This window comes from Saccostrea echinata, unplaced genomic scaffold (genome assembly GCF_033153115.1).
Source record: "Saccostrea echinata isolate AGI-Se365-2 ecotype Australia unplaced genomic scaffold, CSIRO_AGI_Sech_v1 ptg000054l, whole genome shotgun sequence".
In the NCBI taxonomy this organism is placed as follows: Eukaryota; Metazoa; Mollusca; class Bivalvia; order Ostreida; family Ostreidae; genus Saccostrea; species Saccostrea echinata.
The window spans coordinates 37,790,786-37,799,021 of NW_026889803.1; the positions used below are offsets into that span (position 1 = coordinate 37,790,786).

General features: G+C 34.9%; 1 pseudogene; it reads left to right on the plus strand.

Annotated features, from left to right (window-relative positions):
* Window positions 1-4,375: 4,375 nt before the first annotated feature.
* Window positions 4,376-8,236, plus strand: LOC133204852 (uncharacterized; annotated as a pseudogene).

The following is an 8,236-nucleotide window of genomic DNA, read 5'->3' on the forward strand; positions in this document are numbered from 1 at the left end:
TCCATTTTCAATTGCTGTTTGTATGGTTATGTCAGGTTTTCAGTCGTAGTAAGTTGGTAGACTTTCCTTTGAATGTTATGTGAATCAAAACATGCATGGCTACCAAGTAACACATCATGCAGCATTAAAGCTTATTACAGCTGAGTAGGTATATTTATATTGTAAATGTGACAACAACACGAAAGTTTACAAACTTTTCTCACGACACGCAACAACAAATTAAATCGCCAAACGGTTGACAGTTTTGCTCAGGAGACATGAAAATGAATACCTTATATGAATTAATGCTAAATTAATCGGTTAAAACAATAAAAAGTAGATATAAGACCCGTTAATAATAATTCGGCGAAGCGATAATGAGTGATTGGATCGACTTCAGCGCCAAAAACAAAGAGATGCATTACATTTGTAACACTTCTGTGAAGAACGTGTTGTATTTTTAAAAGAAGGAATGAATCTCAGTCGTGTACCTACTCATAAATTTCTGAACTGGCAGTTCATAAGAATTGGGGAAAATGTTAACAAAGCAAACTATGTCGCATTTTTGTCAAGAAGTTATGACAAACACGGTTTTATTTCATGCTAACAATATTTTTTTTTATATTATCCTGTACATCATTTTTCAATTGATGAAGACGTCGTAGAGACTGCAATATTGACATTTTACATAACGGATTTATTCATGAACTGTTTCTGGCAAAAAGATAGACAGCTTTTTATCTGACGTAGAATTTTTCTCCAAAAAAAAAAATTAATAACATAGATAAATAAAATAAAATGAAAAAAAAAAATTATTTGAATCATAAAGACCCAAGGAATAATTCATTGAGTACAAATTCTTAATATTCTTCTTATTACATACGTTTTACTTGCGAATAAACTTAGTTCTCGGAAAATAATTTTTGGTCCTTTATTTGAATTTCCAATAAACACGAATTCAAAAGGTTGCACAGCGGGGTTCTAGCCTAATTAAGCTAGTTCTTCGGAGATAGGCACTGACTTGAAATCCAGGTTCCTGTCTTCGAGTCACTTGTACGGAAGAATCACAGAACACGAAGGATTTTTACAACTCTGTGTCACCTTTCACTAGAACTATCCGGAAATGTGATTGATTTTTTATGGCAACAATTCAGAAGAAATCTCTCGAATAAAATAATCAAGCAGGCATAAATATCATATAACAGGACTTCATCGACCATCAGTCAAATGGATTTATCATTATAAATTCAACTTACCACTCATGTTGTCATAAAACAGTCTCACTATACGATGTCTTTTTTTCAAGCGTAGAAACACATAGACTGATGCTTTGTTCTCAAATGAATTTCTTTGTGAAGATAATTTTCATTTTTTTTGTCCTTCTACCTGCTACATATTGAATACGAGTGATCAAAAAATATCAAAATTGTTCTTGAAAATCATGTTATTACATGTTATATAAAAACCTATCTACACTGCATGACATCAAATATAAGACAGATTTTTGTGAATATTTCATATAATATTACATATATATTAAAAATTAATTTTCCAAAAAAGACGTTGGTAATTCTGATGACAGTGCATGTTGTTAATTATTTTCAATGTAATTGAATGGAAATATTATAAAAACTTTTAAACTATTTTTTAAGTCATAGAGTCTGGATTTGTGTCTTATACAATTAACAGAAAATTTGCTAAATAAACAAAAAGTTTTGTTATTTAAACTTATTAGAATTCTATAAGCATCAACACATTACTAGATTGATTTCTCTTATAGCAACAAGCAGACATATTATTAGGAAGTTTCAAAAAGGAAACCCCGACATTCCATTAGATAATTGAATTGTATATCAATTACAAAATAAGACAATTTTATATGTATTCTTTTGAGACAGATTTATCTATCTAACGTCTAAAATAAGATTTAGCTGGCTTATGCCGAATATGATATTGCATGACTTTTATTACTTCTAGATACTTCTCGTTTAGCTAATCTTTCCACAAAGTAGACTTTGATCTCATTAATGTCAATGAACAAAGTAAAAAAAAAATAAATAAAAATAAAATGAAATTACCATGCCTCAAACTCCGGTGTATTAGAACAATTGCCATAGAATGTTTTAAGTATTTAAACAAACAAGCTCATCTTACCCGCACGATTTTATCCATATTAAAGAAACGCCATATTCTTTTAGATATACGAAAACTGCTGTTTTACCAAAAACAAGATCAACAAAATATGGTTTGAAGTCTTTTAGATATGAATCCGCAAAACTTTTGAATTCTTTACCAGAATCTTTTAGAAATATTACTACTTTTAATCGATTCAAATCAAACATAAGTAATTGGTATGGAAATTGTTGTAATTGCTGTGCTTGTCGCTAACGTTTATTTTTAAATAATAGTAAACAGGGTTAATTTCAGTTTTTTGGTCTTATTGTGATGAATACTATGTCATAGATCATTGTAATGCATCACGGAAGTATATTGATATTTTACTAGTGTTATATTTTAAGTACTGTTTCTTGTTTATTCTGTATGATTGTTGTATTATATGTATTATTATTATTATGTAGTCGGAAAATAGCTCTTCAGAGCTAATGTTTTTTGTTGATTTACCCGACTTTAAATAAATATTATCTTATCACTTTTTCGAGTGTACCTTCATAGTAAACCCTTGAAATTTTTCACATTCTTGTGAAAAAAAAATCTTTAAAAATGTTACAAACTATGTTATATAAAGTAGCCTTCTGTAGATCTAGAAGCAATTCTCTTTATATTTACTTTTTTCATACTGGACTACTGTCTGCTTAGTAGCATGTGGCATACACGTAAGGGATCACTTCATCTTTTGTCTGTCTGTCTGAGAAGATCGTTCTACAGTTAATGGATGTCAAAATTAAGAAAATTCATTTATCCATTTTATCTAATGGGTAAATAAATGATGATCATTGGATTAATTAGTCTTATTCTTATATTGATAAAAAGAAATTGTAGAATTCCCTCCCAAATACCGGTACTTGCTTATTTCATACTGTGTAACCTGTTATGTTTAAGTGCTGTCATTTTATTTTACTCTAAGTTTCACACCGAATTTTTGGATAAAGTCAGATCACATTTATCAAACTCAAAAAGCCAATTAAACAATACGTGCTGAGAGCAGAGCATTCATGGACCCTTAGACACACCAGAGGTTAGATAAGGTTTTAAGGAGGAGTTAGTACCCCTTTTCACCGGATAAATTCGCCGTGAGTCCTTTGTTTTTAAAGTGCAAGCGGAGTAAATGTAATTCATAGACGAAATGAACTAACATATAATGCGCTAACAATTCATATTATATAGTGATAATGTAACATTGCTATATGAAACAAGAAGCCTGAGGGCCTTAACGGTCACCTGAGTATAATACGACATTGTAAAGGATCCATGGAAGGTTAAAGCAAAATTATCTGACAGATAAAGCTATGTTGCCCAAGAATTTCAAAAATCTGGTAAAAATACCCTTGCTTATTCTAACATATGAGACCCAAGCGATCTCCTTGGGATCGTACTTGGTTTGCCCAAATCTTACAAGGATGATAATGAATGCAAAATACTAGAATACAAATACAACTGACACTTGCCTAGTGTGTAAGGTATTTAATATATACAGATATGTTTTTGTCACTTGCCTAGTGCTGCAATTAAGTACACAGATAGAAATCTCTAATGCATGTATATTTATACCTAGGACACATTTATGCCGATGGTCGGGCGACCAAATTTTTCTCGTATCGTCGACTGAAAGACATGACCGGTCGACATTAGTATCGGACGACGCGGAGCAGTCACATTAGTTCCTAGGAATCTCAATGACTTTAAAAGTTGAAATATTTATAAGTCGGCCTATCGTCGCCCGATTATTGAACGCTTAGCCACTGTTTGATTTTCATCGTCGGACGACATTTACCTAATACCTAAATGTCGACCGACCGAAGACCGACTTAACAAACTGTCTGCGGATGGTCGGACGATGATCGAGGGTTGGTCGACGGACTATTCAATGACTGCTTCAATTGAAGTAATCGGCCACCGATGCAGAAAAATATAACTGGGCTCGATGGACACAAAATTGGTCGACTGACGAAAAAAGAGGTCAAAATCGGGCAAGACAACTGCCGATGAACTGCCGACTGTAACCCGAAGAATCCCATTTTTGCCTCAAAATCCGACGGCCGTTGCTCGTTTTTGGAAATGTGGCTGGGGTTTAACTCGAATTGATGCCTCTTGGCTACACAAACAACTTCAGTTCGCTCTTTGCCACTTGGTAACACTTCGTACCAACATTTGCCTCTTGGGTATACAAACAACTTGGTAATACTTGTTATCAGCACTCAACACTTTGTTATACAACATGGCTATTTGCCACTTGTCACAAACTACAACACGTCCTATAGTTACCCTGGCTCCGTATGATCTTTTGGTCACTTTGCAGCTTTATACTGGCTTTTACCAACTAATCTTTGGTCTCCATGAATTTACTTGACAATAACTTGTCAACTGTCAATCAGGGCACCACAGTAAACACATACTTTGTACAATTGGCTATTTTGCTTCATAAATAATCTATATGTGAATCTTTTATATTGCTTTATAGACAAGAATCCGATTTTGAGAATGCTTTGCTAATTTAAACCAAACATTCATTTTATTTTGTTTCTATATATATCAATCAAATAACCTGTTAATCAAACTATACACGAGGATTTCTTGATTAATACAATTTATCAAAGGGGAGTAGCTCTCATTTGCTTTACTTATTACAATTTTAAATTTTGTTCGCATCCTAGATACCCAGGAGCAGAGAAGAGGCACATTTATTTATATTTATATATTTACATTTATATTTTATTGCATTTAGTTTGTTTGCTTAATACTCAGGGACAGAGGAGAAGATTTTCAAAGCATTAATGCATTTTTACTATATAATAAATAGAGCTCCAACCAAACACTAGAACCCCTGACCCAGGAGCCATGAAATTCACAATTTTGGAAAAGGCATCCTTGCTCATCATTACTATGCATTTAGTTTGTTTGTTTAATACCTAGGAGCTGTAAAGAAGAATTTCAAAGCATTAATTCATTTTTCAGTATAAATAATAAATATAAATTATAAATAAGCCCCTCCCGCCATGGAACCCCCCACCTCACCCCGGGGTCACATCTTTTTGAAGAGGCACCCTTTCTCATCAAAACTATGCACTTACTTCACTTTAATACCCAGGAGCAGAGAAGATGTTTTTCAAGGAATTCATGCATTTTCACTGTTTAATCAATAAAGCCCCGCCCAAACACCAGAACCCCTGATCCAGGGGCCATGAAATTCACAATTTTGGAAGAGGCACCCTTGCTTATCATAACTATGCATTTAGTTTGTTTGTTTAATACTCAGGAGCAGAGGATAAGATTTTACAAAGATTAATGCATTTTCACTATATAATCATTAGAGCTCCGCCCTAACAGGAGAACCCCGATCTTGGGGCCATGAAATTCACAATTTTGGAAGAGGCACTCTTCATCGTCATAATTATGTACTTACTTTTTATCGGCTTAAGACCAAGGAGCAGAGGGGAAGATTTTCAAAGAATTAATGCATTTTCACTATACATGTATTATCATTAAAGGCTCGCCCTAACACCAGAACCCCTGCCCCATTGGTCACAAAATCAATAATTTTGGAAGAGGCACCCTTCCTTATCATAACTATGTACTTAGTTTATCAACTTTATACCCAAGAACAGAGGAGAAGATTTTCAAAGCATTCATGCTTTTCCACTAAACAATCATTAGAGCCCCGCCCTAACACCAAAACACCTGACCCAGGGGCCATGAAATTCTCAGTTTTGGAAGAGGCGCCTTTCTTATCATAAACATGTACTTTGTTCATCAGCTTAGTACCCAGGAGCAGAGGAGAGAATTTTCAAAGCATTCATGTATTTCCACTATATAATCATTAAAGCGACACCTAAACACCAACACAACTGACCCAGGGGCCATGAAATTCACAATTTTGGAAGAGGCATCCTTTCTCATCATAACTATGGACTTAATTAGTTCGTTCAATACCCAGGAGCAGAGATAAATATTTTAAAAGAAATAATGCACTTTCACTATATGATCTCTATAGCCCCGCCTTAGCACCAGAACCCCTGACCCTGGAGCCATGAATTTTACAATTTTGATAGAGAGCTCTATGCGCATTAAAATTATGCCAACAGATTGACTCCTTGATGTCCAGGAGTAAAGAAGAAGATTTTTAAAGATTGCATAAATTTTGGCGGTTTTAGCTCCACCCCTCAGGCCCCAGTTGGTCAGGTACCATGAAATTCACAATTTTTGTTCCCTTTCACCCATAGATTTTATATGCTAAAATTGGTTGAAATTTGTTCAGCGGTTTCAGAGAAGAGGCTGAAAATGTTCAAATGTTAACGCACGACGAACGACGGCGGACAAAATCAGATAGCAATAGGTCACCTGAGTGACTAAGGTACATGTACACCAGGAGTAAATGTTTTCATATGTAAAAGTTCATCTGCCCCTAGTCTGATTAGAAGTAAATTTTGCACTAGGAGTAATAAAAAATATTCAGGTGCCATTCTTGCTTTTCCCCCGTTCACATGCGTTAAAATACAGTACATCCAGGTGCAAAATACATATTTGCATATATGTAAAATTTTCTCACCGTGTGTAAATAGGGACATGTGAACGGGGCTTTAAAAAATTAAAACTTTCTGAAGAATTTTTTAAGGAAAAAAATTATTCCCAATGATCATTCATTTTTTGATAACATATAATGTAAAAACTGGATATGATTATATAATAATAGTTAGCAAATGAGTCTCAGAGATATTTTGGGCTGTGTTTTGGTGGTTATATTATGGTATATACAGTAATCCCCTTTGGGTTTTGGCATCGTCTTATATTTACCAGACTATTGGAATGGTTGTGACCTCCTATCTTAGAAGTTTATCATTGAGTACAGTTCAGTATATTGATGATAGACTAACTGTTGCAAATGTTTCAGGAGTGGTCAATCTATTAGTAGAAGGTTAACAGACTCGCATTTATTTTAGTAGAGGTGTTGACAAGGTTGGCATACTTTGGCATTAGGGAAGCTTTTAGGGAATGTATTCTGAGTTCAAAGGAGGTTACTGTGAAGACTCTTTAGCGATTTGCTGGTAAGTGTATATCTATGGGCCTGGCAGTTCCGGGTTGTAAGTTGTTTTGTAGGGAGGTTAACATGGCAATCGCTAGAGCTGTGAAAGGTAGGAAGCATGTGTATTCAAATGATGAACTGAAGAAGGAATTGGAGTATTGGTGTTTTCTACATTCCTGGAAGGGTTGTTGTCAGTGGAGAAGTGAATGTCATAGGTAGGGTGTGTAATCCTGTGATGCATCTTTGTACAAGTATTGGGCTGTGGTAAAACAGAGTAGAAATATGTTTGAGGTTAGTGGTTTTTGGGAAGAGAATGGTCAAAGACAAACTCATTTAAAAGAGACAGACGCTGTTTTATAAGATATTACTGGCTCTTATAATTAACTGTAGAATACATGTGTAGACAGATTATATGACTGTACTTAGTGTTTGACAGAATCGGGGGGGGGGGGGGGAGGGGTAGATAAAGTGCTTTGAATTGTATTACAATGAATTTTATTTTTACTTTAAAGTTGAATTTTGAGTTGAATTTGCAGTATGTTCCAACGAAGTTGAATGCGACCGACGCACCTTCAAGGAGTATTAATTATGCTGATTCATTGTTAGCGGAAAAACTAGGAGTTTCGTTGAAAGAGCATTTTGGTCCCCATACTGTTGATTTGATGGCCACAGATTCGAATTCAATGGGAGCCGGGGGTGCGTTTCTTCACACCATGTCCAATGCTCTAACTGCAGGCGTTCATGTCTTTGCACAGGATATTACAAAGGAGCCCAACCCAAAGGAGCCCAACCCTTATGTAATTTACCCAGTTTGGTATGGTATTGTTGGCATTGTTGGATGAACAACAAATTCCTGTGTACATGTGTTCTTCCAATGCCTTTATGACAGCCTTTAGTTGAGAGTTGTAAGATATCTAGTGGTGTGTGTGCTAGGTTGTCAGTGGGGAAACGAGGTTATCTGGGTTCCTGCAAACAAAAAGGATATGCCTTTGATAACAAGGGGTTGAAATGGGCATTGATTGCATACAGAGGACATTTTTAGAGAATAAATCTATTTGA